This window comes from Rhea pennata, chromosome 9 (assembly GCF_028389875.1).
Source record: "Rhea pennata isolate bPtePen1 chromosome 9, bPtePen1.pri, whole genome shotgun sequence".
NCBI lineage: Eukaryota > Metazoa > Chordata > Aves > Rheiformes > Rheidae > Rhea > Rhea pennata.
Window position 1 is genome coordinate 6,354,314 of NC_084671.1, and position 14,565 is coordinate 6,368,878.

Here is a 14,565-nt window from a genome sequence, read left to right on the forward strand (position 1 = left end):
GGAGACCATGTAGACCTGAACGTATAATACACACTGTCCTTACTCAAAGAGAGTTCATTTCAATCCTGATCAAACAGATGAAACGCTCCCAAAGTCAACAGAACTGCACCAGCTTGAATAATTGCCCAGTTTGGACCTACACACACCTAGTGCCTTTGAAAGCAAGATTTTTCAGGGACCAGGCTCCCAAACTGAGAAAGAGCATCGTGGCAAATAAAGAAAAATAAGAACGGGCAGGAGAGGCTTTCGCTCCAAGAGATCAAGGTTGCAGTGCAGCAGAACTGGTTACGTGAGCATATGTTGGGAAATTCACAGGTTTTTCCAATGTTCTGAAACGGCAGCTGCTAAAAGAGACAGGGCAGAGATGCCAGTTTCATCATCTTTGATACTACACCAGATGCACACAATTCAGTGAACAAGAAATGCTGAAGTTCACAGCAAAATGCAGAACTACCATCTCTGAATTTCCAGATCCAGAACCTTCACAGACCCCTTTTTAATTTCAGCACAGGATAAGGCTGATCAGCATTACTGAATCTGAATTAAAGACTTCAAAGTGTGAAAAATTCGTATGTCATTCTGAGTACATACTATAAGCCTGATAAACATCTTTCCATCAGCAAAGTTCACTTCCTAGCTTTGGCACAACCACAAATAGAGCCCAGCCAGCAAATAAAATGTCATATGTTTAGTAAGTAACATCCCTTTTCTTTCTGAAACGATTACAAGATCAGCTGCCCACTTTCTCTGTCCTCTCCCCTGCAGCCAAAAATCAGTGATCTGGCAGCACTACTGAATCAGCTGCTCCATGTTAGCTTGACAAACACACTGAAACAAAACATTCAGAAAACAGCAAAAAACTTCAAATCTTTCTTTACCAACCTTCTGCCCCCGTGGAAGTAGATGCCTCATGGTGCTTTTAAAATCAGAAACCTATCTTCCTACGAAGTCACTATCCAGAACTCTGCTACTATGAGGAAAACAAGCACAGAAACAATCTGCACAGGCAGGGAAAGCTGCGTCTTCCGAAGTGCTTCAGTTCAAGTATTCAGGCTGGCTCCCCAAAGGCAAAATGAAGCATGACCCAACCCACAGGGGCACTTCAGCCTATGAGCATTGCTAATTAGGTGAAAACCCCTCCCCGTATGTTAAGCAGAATACTGGGATACTGGCAGGAAGGGCGGAAAAAAAGGACGCGGTGAACTAACGATTTCTGCTACATTTTTATAGTGGGCACTTCGTATTAGAGCAAAATCAAGAAATTAACAACTCACAGTGAGGACAAAGTCTGCTTTTTTATTTCAACTTCACGCTGCCACAAATGCGGGGACTCAAACTGGCTTGCTCCGCACTCGTAAACCCAAAGGCAGCTCCCAAAGAAAGAGCAAATTCTCCCTTTTGTACTCTTCTCATAGAAGTCCAATTACTTTAAATGGGAAAAGTGAGTTTTCCCCTACCACAGCCAAGAAACAATTGCATTTGCTTAGGGAAACGAATGAAAAGTCAGTGCAAATTAACAATACATTAAATATACATGTAATGTTATTTTTAGCATAAGACAACCTAATAATTATGGTCACATATTGCTTGTATCTGGGTAGTGCTCACCTGCAAATGCTGCATTTTTTCACGTTACTTCCAATACTCTCTCTCAGAGACCTTTTTAATATGCAAAGACGCAGATTTCTTACCAAGAAAGAGAATTCTTATGTTTTTAGAAGCACTGTACTGACAGGCAGAGAAGCAAAAAGCCTCTATACATTAAATAGCTAAAACATAGTCTGCATGTTGGCACGCTGGTAAAGTGCCTGAAACCTGTCTACAACACTACAGCTTCCATCACTGCAGTTGTACAGGAGACGTGGTGCTTTTTCCCAGAGAGTTCAGTGTTCACACTTCTGCCCCTGTGGCATGATTTCAATATGGTTGTTATGGTATTTTTCTTCCTTAAAGGAAGACTTTTTTTTCTTTTTTTTTTTCTTTTTTTTTTTTTTTTTTTTTTTAATGTAGCAAGGAGATGAATTGTGGTCCACAAATCCACATGAGATAAATAATCCAACTGTGATCACTACTGTCAGAGATGGACTCTATCTCTGTTTTGGCAATGCAATATTAAAGCATCTCCACGTTTTGTACCAGAACATCAGTCTGGGCCACCAGTATCTGCTCCGTTTATAGGCACACCTATACCACACTAGTTCAGCTCATTTAAAGTGGTTTTACTCTGACTTGGTTTATCAATGGCTTACTAAAAACAGAGAGTGACATGCTTCACAGTAATAAATACGTATCTCAAATTCATTTCTCAGTTGGGTTCCAAATGTAGGTCCAACATGTCTTCTCTCAATTCACAGTATTTGCCTCAAACATTTCTAAACTCAGCGTATACGGAAAGCTATGAGTCAAGGTGGCTCACCAGTGATCTCTATATTAAGCTAGGAAAAACACAGCACAGACATTTCTAATCCTATGCATCAAAAAGAGAACAAAGCAATAGAGAATAGCAAGGAGGAAAAATCTGCAGCAACGAATATGTGTATGTAAAGTCATCCTATACTGCTACATCACCTCTTCCACTCCAAAGAGCCGTCAAAGCCATACTTAGAGGAAGACACACAACCCTGCACTGCAAAGCTCTGGGCGCGGGGTCAAGGGATCTCACACTAGTGCCAACATACTACCGCCTTTGGAGGGGAAACAGCAGAAGGATGGTGTGGGGAGAGCCCTTAAGAGCCAGCCTGGGATCCCCCGGCTGCACTGTCCCTGGCAATTCCCCACGGATAACCCCACAGCCTCCTCGGATGGCAGGACGGGGACTCCCTGCTTAGAGGGGCCTTTTGCATCACGGCTCATGGCACGTGTGCATGGAGAGGGGACATCTGAAACACAGAGATGAACACCTCCCCTCCTACAACCCCCTGCCCAGCCAGGTCTCTTCACCTAGCCTAGCATTTATTTTTGTGTTTCTAAAGTATAGAAATCGCTAGCTGGATTCTAGCAAATCTTTGCAAATGCATAAACCTTAGTTCAGTTAATGCATATTTAATTCTTCTCCTATTACATTAGGTTTATTTTGGCAGCCACTATGAGTAGGGCTAGACCAGCAGCAGCAGCAGCGAACACTTTCAGTAAGTATTTTGGCGTCTATGTATCACATTTCCTTTCTAGCAAGCATCAGAACAAAGCCCGTTCTCCACCCATAATTATGCTGTTCTTACACAAGATAGAAGGGGGATATCCATACCTATTAGGGATTTGTTACCTTTCCATAACTTTGCCTGTCTCGAAAGCAATTCATCAAGTGGATACTTGGCACATGCCTTTTAAAATATCTTGAGCTCTGTAAAAAATAGTGTTGCCTAGTGACAACAGAACCAGCAAGGTCAGAATTTTTTGTTCTCTATTCCCACCTGACTTTTGATCTCAGAAGCTGTCTTCCCACCTTTCTGGGGACACTTATCTTTGTTACAGGATAATGTGAGGTTTACTTATTTAACATGAGATCTTGGTGCACGCAATGTGCATGGCAGTCACACTGGGACGCTGCATTCTGCAAAATCAAGGCATGAATATTAGGAATCATTTTGGGTTGCATTTTTTTCCTCTTTTTCTTCTTCTCCTTAAATTTTTTCAGAGTCATTTCTAATGAGTTGCCCAAAAGTGGAGATACACAAGTTATCTAGAGACATTTGGCAATATGGCTTTTTAAGATCAGCTGAGAGCTTGTACTGCTGCACAATAAACCCAGTTATCCAGCTGAGTGAAAATAAATGTTTTTTTTCTTTTTTTCTTTCTTTTTTTTTTTTTTTTAGTAAGGATCTCTTATGTAAAGGTGCTCACTGCTTGGCATCACAAACAACTGTGAGACAGGAGAGGGACTGATACAGACAGGCACGTAATGGCTGCTTAATCCAGAGCCAGCTCTGGGAAAAAGTGCAAACCACACTATGGCTTCAGAGAGAGAGCAAGAGCATGCAAGAGAGAAACATGGACTTCAAGTCTCTCAAACCATTTTCTTACATCTGGAAGAGCCATCTACCCTTCCACTACAGGGCAAAATCAGTGTTGCCCAAGGATCAGAGCCCAGGAGGGAGTGCTTTTCAAACTAGACAGTGTCATTTCCTGCAACTTTACCTGCTATCTGCCTGGTTTAAGTGGAGGCTCTGGGAACCCAAAGAAGGAGGACCTAGTCCTGGTTCTGATATCAATTAGCTGGAAAGTTTTTTAAACTCAGTTTCCACATAGGAAACAATAGCTTCCTCATAGGAATGGTATAAAGCTGATCAACGGGTGCTTAAGAAGAGCTTCTGAGATCTTATTTAAACTTGATATTTCCACACAAGCATAGAATATTTACTATCATCATCTTCAGCTCAGGGGCCTGTTTACAAGCTTGCATCTAGAAGCTATCAAGTGTATGAAGATGTAGAGTCTTGCACTGTTACAACTGAATCTCTGGAGAGAAGCAAGTAAGGGAGGATTTTGCATAGGACTGTCACTGGGCAAAGACAGCTAAAGCAGAAAAAACAAAGAACCAAATTCATCAGCGATCTCAGTGGAGTCATAACTGGGATCAGTCTGACTCAGTAAAAATAGATGTGATCTAAACGCACTTTAGCTGAAACTGTTTGCAGCAACAGACTCATCCTTGTTTACAGGAAGAATCAAAGACAGCAACAACCATCTCGCTTGCTTGGGCTGAACATGTTTCTGCTTATCCTTCACTTTTAAAAGCAACCTGAAAGACCTCTTTCCTCCTTATATTTCACCTTTAGATGCACAGATGCTTGCTGGCACAGAGTGTGGGCCCGTGGAAGAGACACTGAGTGCCTCTGCAAAGCAACGGAGGCTAGAAGAGAAAAGTCGAGGGCAGGCAGACTTCACTTCCATAAACGAGCGATTTCTGGTTTATCCTTGCTTTGGTGAGGTCTGGAGCCCCAGGAAAGGTTGGGCTGGGGAACTCTTCAGGAGGTCTCGCCAGGCAGCTCACGGGTTAATGACTCTCCTAACACACATGACCTCTTGGAGGTCATGATTAAACAGGCATTAAATAAAAAGGGCCTCTCTGCTCCATTTAAAAATCCAGCCTAACCGCTCAACTCCCTGACCAGCAAGATCTGCACATTATTAGTGCCTCTGTGTACACTGATACATACAGTTTGACTTTTGATGTGAAAATAGTGAAATGAGGAAGAAGGCAGCTGTACATCATAAGGAAACCAAAAAGTATAGTTTTTTTCCCCTCATCTTGATGCCTTTTGCGGAAGGAGCCTGCTGAGTGCCTGGGGAGGGAGGAATGGGCTGCAGTGCCTGGTGGTGAGACAAGGGCCATCTCCAACACCATGCAGCGCCGCGTGACGCGAGCGCAACATCCGGTGCAGCCCAGGATGCCCCAGCGCACCTCCTGCTTCTGCATCCCTCCCTAAGCTCTATTTAAACCCTGCTGCTTATAGAGAGCCAGTCCTGCCTGCAAGCAGGGGTGTATCCATCACTTCCTTGCTAGGGTTTCAAATTATTATTTACCCTTCCCATTTAAAATAGGCATATGATGATTTTGCAGCTCTTCAGGACGGCAGGGCTGTACTCTGTATATCTGTCCATATACCTCACTAGGAACTGAGCTAGGAGCTAAAAATATGTTTTTCTGTGGCTGTTTCAGCCACTGCAAAGAAAAAGTGCCTGAACCCACACTGATGAGGTGTGCAGAGGAAAAGCCAAAAAAACCACAACATCCAAGGAGAGCAGGACTAGATCCCCATTGCTCTGTGCACAGGGTGACCACAGCAAAAGCTGGCGGTGCCCCGCACCAGGTGCCCAAGGAGCTTGGAGGGCAAAAGGTGGCTGAGGAGAGCCACTAGGGATGCCTCCAAGGCTGGAGCAGCACATACTAACTAGGGGCAACAAACCAAATCGTCATTGAGCCATCCTAAGAAACTAGAGTTGATTTTTATTCATTTTCTCCATGAGAATGATACTGCAAAAAGAACCCCCCCCCCCCCCAGACCGTTAACTAATTTCCTCGTCCTTCAAGGAGAAAAGCAATTCTCCTCCTAACTTCAGAGGAAGGGGTGGGGAAGGAAGTTTTGGCAAAAAGCTCTGAAATGTGACAGTCTGATTTAGTCACTGCGCCTCATGGGATTTGTAGTCATATCCTCTCAGCTCCAATTTGCTATTTCTGGCACTGTTCTCCAGCAGAGTAAGGCTCTCTGTGACAGAACCCAAAAGATGCAACCCAGCCACTGGGCCTCCTCCAGGACAGCAAAAGAAGGAGAAGGACCTGGGAGTCCTGGTGGACAACAAATTGACCATGAGCCAGCAATGTGCCCTTGTGGCCAAGAAGGCCAATGGTCTCCTGGGGTGCATTAGGAGGAGGACCTTTGCCAGCAGGTCGAGGGAGGTGATCCTGCCGCTCTACTCAGCCCTGGTCAGGCCTCATCTCGAGTACTGTGTCCAGTTCTGGGCTCCCCAGTGCAAGAGAGACATGGAGCTACTGGAGAGAGTCCAGCGTAGGGCTACAAGGATGATCAGAGGGCTGGAGCATCTGCCCTCTGAGGAACAGCTGCGAGAGCTGGGCCTGTTCAGCCTGGAGAAGAGAAGACTGAGGGGGGATCTTATCAATGTCCACAAATATCTTAAGAAAGGGTGTCAAGAGGCAGCGGGCACAAACTGAAACACAGGAAGTTCCATCTGAATATGAGAAAAAATCTCTTTCCTGTGAGGGTGATGGAGCCCAGGACCAGGTTGCCCAGAGAGGCTGTGGAGTCTCCTTCTCTGAAGATATTCAGAATGCATCTGGATGCGATCCTGAGCAAAGCGCTGTAGTTGACCCTGCCTGAGCAGAGCGGTTGGACTAGATGATCTCCAGAGGTCCATTTCAACCTCAACCACTCTGTGATTCTGTGATTCTGTGGAAAGGAGAATGAGATCCATGCCCTGCAGTTCCTGTGAGACAGCCTGGTGGCTTTTCAGAATTCAAACAACATTGATTTTGGCCAGAATATTTCTTTTTTTTTTTTTTTTTTCTCACCTTCCCCCTCTCACAGAATTCCCATGGAAACAAAAATAAAGCTCTGATTTTTTAGGGGGGAGAAGGAAGAGGAGGTGGAATGAAATTGAAAAAAAAAAGTATAGAAGAAAATATCAGATGCCACTTCTAGCTTACTCTTTCCTGCAGCAGCACATCTCCGCTCTGTGTCACCCCTTAAGAGGCCCAGGGGATGGATAATGTATTCATTGCTGTGGGCTTATTTCTGGTGGCATTCCTGTATTGCTAACTTGCTTTTAGGGCAGGCAAAAGGAAAGTCCTACCAGTTTCCTCCCTTACACACCACTTCAAATACCTGGATGCCACCGTGTGGCTGCTGCCCTACACCTGCACAGCAGCTGCGGTGCAGAGTGGGCCCATGTGGCCAGACCCAGAGGGGCAGAAGCAATACCATCTGACAATGTACAGAAGGAAAAAAGGAGGAGAGAGAGAGACAGGAGCTTTTTTGCAGCAATCCACAAAACTTAAAGGAATGACAAGCACTTCCAAGCTATATGAAGCACAGTATTAGGAGATTATTTACACTCTCGCCTTCCTCCATGTGATATTAAGCTAACAGACACAAATTATTTTTCTATTTAAAGTCGTACAGTAATACAAACTCTGGGTTTGAATGAGATTAACAAGTTCATCTTAGAACAATTTGCATGGTCCTCTCCACCACAGAATCTGGGCATCCGACAACATCTAATACCTTGCCATTCCCGCATAGTGAGATACGACCTGCCTTTAGCTGCTGGAGAACTGAAGCCCAGATCTGGAAAGGCAGTTAGTTATCCAGAAGGTCCAGCAGGATTTGCCTGGGGTCCTAGGCAGCTTTGGGCCTGGGACCTCAACCCCGCAGGGAGTTTGGCTGCTCTGCTCTCCCACAGCCCTGCTGCGAACTCGAAGCGTGCCAGGAACTGGCACCCACGAGACACCTGGCTGCAGCTAAGGCTGGGGTCTCTGCTAGCAATGTGGACAGCTGGGAGAAGAGGCCTCTTCTGCGCCCTCCGCAGCACCCTGAGCTCTCTCCTGCCACGAGGGGGGCAGAGGAGAACCGAGCATGGACCGGTGACGTTGCGAGGGGCCAGGGTTTGGCACTTGCCCAGTTCCTCCCTCGTCCGCTTCAACAGCATCGCTTTGAAACGGGTTCCAAGATGCAGTTCGTTAAATAGGTGGGTTACATGTTTTGTCATCAGTCCGTAACAGCTTGTCAGGACGTTATTAATGATAACGAGAAAGGAACTAACTAAAATATTTTTAAGTATGTAATGAGCACTTGGGTAAGAGTTAAGCAACGAGAGTTGCTGTAACGATGAATCTAGGCGAGCTCCGCTCCACCCGCTTTGTTAACAGGCAAAGGCTTATATAAGCCGGGAGTTACATAAAATGCTAAAACCGGGAGCCAGAGAACTCCCCCACCTTTGGATCGCAGCTCGGCTGCAGCCCACGTACCTGAGTTCACACCGCAGAAGCTCCCGGCCGCTACAGCGCGCGCGCACGGCAGCGCGGCGCGCCTCGCCGCGGGGCCGCGGGCTTCCCGAGCTGCGCCACCCCGAGCGGAGCCTAGCCCGCCGGCCTGGGCTTGTCTGCAAGCCGCCCTGGCACCAGCCCTCGCCGTGACCTCCTCCGGGCACGCCGACCTCCGCTCTCGCAGCCTACGGACCCACGTCGGAGCAGACGCAGCGGGTGAGGTGGAAGCTCCGCCGGGGCCGCCCCGGTAACTGGCGGGTAAGGGACGCTTAGGAAAGCGTCTGCAAACACGGCGCCACGGTGGTGAGAGCGCCCGGTCCCCAGCAGTTTGCCGAACTGGGACTTCCCAAACCAGAAGCGGGATCTTTGCTCTTGAATTGCCCCCGACGGCTACTTCGTTCATTAATTTGTCCGGTCAAGGACACATGTTTTGAGGTCACACGAGCTTCGGTCTTCTGTAACAGCAGAAATTCCACAGTTTAAGGTACCTCTGAGGAGAAGGAGGAAGCGGTGTTTTACAAGATCAGCTGCTGCAGCTGAGAAGAACACAGGCTGCCCGGGGTGCAGCTGCTTCGGCAGGTCTCGTGCGCCAGAAAACCCGTCTGCCTGACAGGCCCTTGGGGCAGGGTCTGAAGGGGGGCACCTTCTTCTCCCCAGACGCCACGCGACGACCTTCGAACTAAACCCGGGCGGCAAAGACGAGACGGCGGTGACCGCCGGCGCCCTGGCGCCGCAGCCGCGGCCCGCTCCCGGGGGTACTCACGGCAGCGCCCGCGTCCCCCGTCCCCGCGGCGCCTCTTCCCCCGGCCGCCCGCCTCACTCCTCCGCGGCGAACCGCTCCCTCCACGCGCCGGCCGGCCGGCCCTCCCGCCTCGAAGCCCTCCCGAGGAGCCCTCCGGCCGGCCCGCGGCACCGCGGGCGCCCGTCTCTCCCTCCCCGCGGGCGCCGCTTCCTGCCGCCCCCCTCTGCTCCCTCCCTCCTCCGAGCCAGCGGCGCCGCCATCCTTCGCCCGCCGCGAGCCGCTGCCCGCCCGGGGCCCTCCGCCGCGGCCCGGCCCGGCCCGCCGCAGCTGGAAACACTGTACGCCCTTATTTCTATTTTTATTAATTGTTTTTTTGGTCCGTTTTAATGGCGGTTTGGTATCGGGGCGGCCGTATTTCTGTCCCGCCGGCGCGCCCGCGCTGCGGGCCGTTTCCTTCAGGAAGGCCCGTGCTCGTTTGCGTGGTGCTCTCGCTGCCCACGACCCCACGCAAAGCACGCAAAACACGCAGAAAGATCCCCCCCTGCGGCACCCACGTCTTCTCCTTGCACGAGCGTCCTTATTTTTGAAAAACTGCTGTATTTTTCTCTGAATTCTCCTGTGTTCCCATTTTACTTGCTGCTCGCTGCGCCCATTCTAGATACGCTCAGCGTCTGGGTGAAAGCTCTTTTTCAGGCTTTCGTGTGCCCATAATCCAGCTACAGGCAGGATTAGTTCAGTGTCTCTGAATATTTTCATTTAAACTCTGGCATCTTTAATACCCACTATTAAAATGCTCCAAATTAGCCCATCACTTTAATTTTTGTTTATCACAGGAATCAACTTCTTTGCATGCTTTTGCAATCTGCTACTTTGCTGGCTCCTTGGCTCATCGATTACACTACTGGAGACAGAGTCTTGCGAACTGAAAACGTTTTCTTGGACGTCACCTCAGTCCTCTCAGGCTGATGTTATGGACCTGAATGTCAGAATCTGAAATTAGGCAAGACTGGATTTGCAATAAATCCATCCGGTGAAACAATTCGTTGGGCAGTGAAATAGAATCCTCCTAATTAAAAATACCTTTATTAAAGATTGGACTTCTTTTCTTTCCAGGGCTGAACCCTCGTTCAAGGAGAAAATTTATCCTACAGATTGTTGCATGCAGACAAGATAGTTGTTGTTTCTGATCTCCAGCGCTACAAATTCTCACACAGTACCACAGAGACACACACTGCTTCCCACAGTGAGCGGTAATGCAGCTCTTTTTACTTTGTTTTCCTTTTTATCTTGTCTGTTGTAATTTTCCAAGTTTTCCCGTTAGACTCTAACAACTGTCTTAATATGAAAAAAGAAAATCTTTCCCTCCATCGCTTTGGGGACCGAAATCCAAGATGTTGCCATGATTTCTGTTCTGTCAGTATTTCCCCACCAGCCTCAGTGTCTCATTTCATGCAAATCCAAGGGATGACTCACCCAGAAGACTTTATTCAGGGCTCCAGAGAAGAGGAGAGCGGGGAGCGCGCTAAGCTGGAGGCAGCTTTCAGACGTTGCTCCTTGCTGCCCCGCGCTTGGCAAGCTCTTCCTGCAAGCGCGGTCCCTAAGCCTTCCCGCGCTTGAGCTGCTCTATTTCACAGCACACTTCTGAGCCAGTTCGGTTGTTTAAAACATAGTTCTGTAGCTAATTAAAACGGGGCTTTGAACAGACTCTCTCTGTGCTAGGACAGCGGCTGGCAGCAAGCAGAGTGGTAGGGTTTGGTTAGCAGTGTGCTTGGACTAAGGAAACCTCAGGCACTGAGTCCCTGTCACACTGACCTTGTCCGTGACACCCACACCAGTAAATTGTCACTTCCCTGTGTACACAGCCTCAACCCGCTTAGTTTTCACCCGTCTTTCTTCATGTGAATAGCGTAACCAGGTAGAAAACCAGCAATTAACAAAATTAGCAAATCAGCCACTGATACGAGGATGAGTTCAGCTGCGGCAAACAGGCAGGTGGGACACAATCCAGTTTTAGATGCACACCTCGGTGCACCACAGCCCGGCTGCTGCCCGTATTACTGGGACACTGCTGCGATGGAGAAATGTGCGGTAATATCCACGGCATGGAGCGACGCACTGGCGAGCTCGGGCCCTTAGCGCGGCTCAACATGAGAACATCAGGAGAAAAGAAGGCTTTTACGAGAGATGCAGAGCAGCGGGGTTAAATGATCCACAAAAGGTTCAAGAGGATTAGAGACACCATGAGCTGAAAGGCCCCATAGGCTTCTACACCACCAGAAGCCCCCTTTCCTGCCAGAACAAGCGAGAAACAGATCTGGAGAGGAGACAGAAGGAATGACATCCAGCAAAGGCACGTGCCATGGCTCTGATTTAATTCTGTTTCCCTTGACCAGAAAGTCTCCAGGAGAAAGACCTGACGCACTGTGCGCACCCACGTGGCACCACTATCCTGGGCTTGGAAACAGAGGGCCTCTGGGTGAACAGAAGGCAGAAAAACACAGGCAAAAGCACATTCAACCCCCCCCCCCCCCCCCAGCAGAAGACATATTGGAAAAGTTTTATTTTTGCATCAGTTGTACTGAAAATCTATGAGGAAGCATAACGCAAGTCTCAACAAGCTATTTTACTCTTTGGCAAGCACACAAGCAAAAAAGCTGCAAGAAATGCTGTGTATTGTCTTTCTAGAATTTAAATCAAACACAAAACTGATATCAGTTCCAGTTCTCCACTAGTCTGCTTCCAATTTGCTCATACGCTCCATTAAAAACTGTAGAAAAATTCTGTATTCCCTTTTTTTTTCCTAGAATCCCAGTCATTTTGCATAGTCTAATTAAAAAAGATGTAAAAGCAGGCTCTGCCATAGGATGAAAACTGAAAAAGGAAGGACAAATGAAAAAAACAGTTGAAGAAAAACAAAATCTTTTGCACAAAAACCCTATAGAGTGCGCGCAGTCACTGTATTTTTGACTTACCAACACGTCAGCTCCACAGATACCAAAAAAGCACTTCCAGTGAGTGGTATACTCTTATCTTCCTTTATCCTTAATTCTCTCCACAGGTCTGGGAAGACTGGAGTATAGAGTCACAGGGTGCTCAGTGGAAAAGGTGCTCAAGCCTACAGCACAGAACACATCACCTTTACCTAGATGTCTTTTTCAAGGAAGTAACTGAGCACATGTGTTTATCTGAGGCTCATATTCAATGTACTGAGCAAAATTTACTTAAGTGCACAGCAACGCCTATTTACCTGGCTAATCCATTAAGTCTTCTTTCAATAGAAGAAAATATTAAAAGAAAAGCAATGCAAAGTGGTGCATTTCATCAGCTTTTTGCACCCTCTCAGCTAGCAACTGGTGTCCAATTGCAGATTTATGATGGAGTGTAAATCTAAATCAGAAGTGGTTCTTCAGCATTTTGATTTTAATTACCACATACCGCAGCCTGTGATGACCACCCCGATGTGGACCACTTGTTCAAGTGGTGAGGATGCCACAACAACAAAGTAGCTGATGCCTTTACTTTTTAACTTTCTGCAGTCGCTAACGTCAGTCATGTCAGATATCCGATTATCCCAGGCAAACTAGAGAAAGGTCATTGCTGTGAGTTTTCTGGATTCCCAAGTGACAGCTGAACAACATGAGTACAACATGTTTGATTAGAGTCCGCTCCACAGCTACAGTTCCTGACATGTGGGGCTGGGATATCCAAACGAGAGCACTGCAGGTTTCTGAGCTCATACAACGAGGGCAGGCATCCCCCAGGCAGATCTTTATGTAGAAGAACAGCGTATACTTGAAATTTGCATTAATGTTGACTGAAGAACAGCTTCACAAAACACCTGTCTCCAAGCCTCTGTGTTCTCCCAATAATCAAACATTTCCAGACTCATTTTATGAGTCAAATTTACAGCTAGATCTGATTAAGAGCTGCATGTGTGTATTTAGTAAAAGGTGACTTAAGTAATTGAGGGCTGCTGTGAGCAAACTGCCTCTCCCAGGATCTGCAGAATACCCAAACATACTTATCTCCTGACATTGCACTTCCTTCTGCTTTTAAAGCAAGAGACTACTTTAGAGTCAGGAATGTAGTTAAACCGAAGAGGGAAAAGATGAGTTCATGTAACTGTGTGCGTCTGTTCATGAAATTCCCCAAATTAAGCTGAATACCATCTAGTGCCCGACAGAGCCAGCCCTCGAGTCCCTCTGGCAGCCTCAGGCTGAAGTCAGCGGGCGCTTACCTGGGTCAGAGCAAATCCACGGCTGGTCAGCGCAAATGCCATGGGCGTGACATGATTGGCTGTGCTTGGGCCATCAGGCAACAGGAGATGCAAAGAACAGTTTGAAATTGCAGCACTGCCCCATTAGTTTCATTTTTGTTGGTTTAATGGTGGAAAGAACTGACGGCTCATCTCAAAGTTCTGAAAAAACAGTTGTGTAATATTCCTGCATCTAACCAGATTAGCTGGAAAGGAAAAATCCCTTGCGGTTTTCAGAAAAGCAGACAAAACTGGGACCCTGACCAGCTACTCTCTTAATCTTTTTCAGCAATTTGTGCTGTAAGTTTATTCACGCTGCTTTAAAAGTGAAAGAACAAGACAGCAAAGTGAGGGGCTGAGCTCGCTGACAGTGCATGTTGCTTCAAGATTCCCAGCTCTGGCTCAAAACACATGGCCCCCACTTTGCTAGTCTAGTATGAAATCACTCTGCTATTCCAAATTTGCAAAAAGTATTTAGACTGAGTAGCTTGGCTTTGTTCCTGTTGCTCCGGCTATCATCCGTCCGCAGGTGCTGGCCACGTGCCCACATCGCACGAAGCAGTGCAGAGTCGTGGCCCAGGATGGGGTAACAACCTGGGACACAAATCCACTGCTGCGCGGGATGCGTCCCTGCAGCGTCCCTCGAACACGGGGGATTGCAAGGACACTGCGCAGCTGGGGGGGATTTTCTAAGAAGGCATTGGTGGAGAAAACACACTCCTTCCCCACAGCCATTGACAAGATGGTTATGGCTTATTTAGGCATCCAAATCTATTGATTTTCCTGGAAAAAGCTGGATGCATTTCTCCACTGTCAAGCTCAGGCTTGGCTGCTTTCTGGATCCTTCCTCCATTTCCAGCCCCTGCTCCTATTAGCAGGCTGATTTCAACCCCCTTTGATTCAAGCGATATTAAAACTCTGCCAAACTGAACTCCTGAGCCCCCAGCCAGTCCGCACCTGAGAAGATGACCGTATCTGCAGCAATCGCTCCCAGTGTGGGGCAGGGCACCCACCCTCCAGCCTCTGCCCCACCTGCAAACCCCGCTCGCCCCTCAGGGCCCCGGGGGC

General features: G+C 47.6%; 1 protein-coding gene across 2 annotated transcripts in view; it reads right to left on the bottom strand.

Annotated features, from left to right (window-relative positions):
- The window catches only part of PLD1 (phospholipase D1), a 67,918-nt gene extending 66,862 nt beyond the window's left edge, over window positions 1-1,056 (bottom strand). For both annotated transcript variants that reach the window (XM_062582251.1, XM_062582250.1), the window contains exon 1: window positions 883-1,056. The gene's annotated coding sequence lies outside the window, so the exon portion shown is untranslated. The remainder of the gene's footprint in view (window positions 1-882) is intronic.
- Window positions 1,057-14,565: the final 13,509 nt, after the last annotated feature.